We start from the raw sequence: 2,014 nt of genomic DNA on the forward strand, positions 1-2,014 counted from the left end.
CTTTATAGGTTTTGGGTACTAACCCTTTATCTGATATGTCATTTATAAATATTGTCTCCCATTTCATCGCTTGCCTCTTAGTTTTGCTGATTGTTTCCTTTGCAGTGCAGGAACTTTTCATCCTGATGAGGTCCCAATAGTTCATTCCATTGCTCTCAGTGATGTGTCGAGTAAGAAATTGCTGTGGCTGAGGTCAAAGAGGTTGTTGCCTGCTTTCTTTTTCTAGGGTTTTGATGGTGTCCTGTCTTATGTTTAGGTCTTTCATCCATTTTGAGTTTATTTTTGTGTATGGTGTAAGAATGTGGTCTAGTTTCATTCTTCTGCACGTTGCTGTCCAGTTCTCCCAGCACCATCTGTTAAAGAGGCTGGCTTTTTTCCATTGGATACTCTTTCCTGCTTTTGTCAAAGATTAGTTGGCCGTACATTTGTGGGTCCAATTCTGGGTTCTCTATTCTATTCCATTGGTCTATATGTCTGTTTTTGTGCCAATACCATACTGTCTTGATGATTGCAGCTCTGTAGTAGAGGCTAACGTCTGGGATGGTGATGCCTCCCACTTTGGTTTTCTTTTTCAACATTACTTTGGCTATTCAGGGTCTTTTGTGGTTCCATTCAAATTTTAGGATTGTTTGTTCTAGCTTTGAGAAGAATGCTGGTGCAATTTTGGTTGGGATTGCATTGAATGTGTAGATTGCTTTGGGTAGTATTGACATTTTAGCAATATTTATTTTTCCAATCCATGAGCATGGAATGTTTTTCCATTTCTTTGTGTTTTCTTCAAGACAATCTAAGCCCTGGGAGCAGAGGCCTAGACTGGTAGGAACATTTCAGGAAGAAGAGGGATTTTTAGGACAGTGAGACCCTAACACTTAAAATATTAGCAACATCCTGTTGTGTTGAATCAGCATATAGTGGTATAGATGAGCTTTGGATTGTAGTGTGATCTTTTTCTTATTTGAGCTTGTTCTGTCTCTTCATTTGTGGTGATGATTTCCGCCCGCCCCCCAACAGTTTTTTAAAAACAAGTTTATTTATTTTGAAAGAGAGGGAGAGAGAGAGAGTGTGTGAGCAGGGGGGAGGGCAAAGAGAAGTAGAGAGAGAGTGGGCAAGCAGGGGAGGGGCAGGGAGAAAGGGAGAAGCCTCCACTGTTAGCACAGTTGAACTCATGAAACCATGAGATCATGACGTGAGCCAAAACCAGGAGTCAGACACTTAACCAACAGAGCCACCCAGGCACGCTTTTCCCCTCTTTTGTGAAAGTGTATTAACTTAGGTTAAAAGGCTGTCACTGCTAGACTGGGTGACATCCCCTCGCCTAGCCCCTCTCTAGCCTACTGTCTATTGACAGCTGTGCCACTCAGCATTGGTTGATCTGCATGGGAATGATTGCATGATGACTGATTTTACATGTCAACTTGATTGGGCCATCATATTTGGTCCTATTCGGCCCTCAGATTTGGTCACGTGTCATTCTGTCTGTGCGGGTGTTTCGGGATGCAGTGATCATTTGAGGCAGTAGACGAATCAAGCAGATTGCCTTCCCTATGTGGGTGGATTTATCAAGTCAGTCGAAGACCTGAACAGAACAGAAGTCTGACCCCCCACCCCCACCCCAAGTAAAAGAGAATTCCTCCTGCCTGACAGCCTTTGAACTGGGACGTTGGTTCTTCCTGGTTCTACAGCAGCTTGTGGTGTTCAGAGCTGAACAGGGCCATCGGCTCTATGGATTTGGGACTCGCCAACCTCCATAATCACAGGAGCCAATTCCTTATAATCAATCTCTGGATGGATGGATGGATGGATAGATAGATAGATAGATAGATAGATAGATAGATAGATAGATAGATAGATAGATAATAGAAGGAGATAGATACAGATAAAAATACATGTCCTGTTGATTCTGTTTCTCTGGAGAGCTCTGGCCAATACCATCATCCTACGATGAGGACTGGAGGGGAGATAGGTGGGAGCTAAGCTGGAGGGCGGCAGAGGAAGGGGAGAAGCACGTGGCTCC

The sequence above is a fragment of the Hyaena hyaena genome, unplaced genomic scaffold (assembly GCF_003009895.1).
Source record: "Hyaena hyaena isolate Hyena2069 unplaced genomic scaffold, ASM300989v1 scaffold_197, whole genome shotgun sequence".
Taxonomy (NCBI): Eukaryota; Metazoa; Chordata; class Mammalia; order Carnivora; family Hyaenidae; genus Hyaena; species Hyaena hyaena.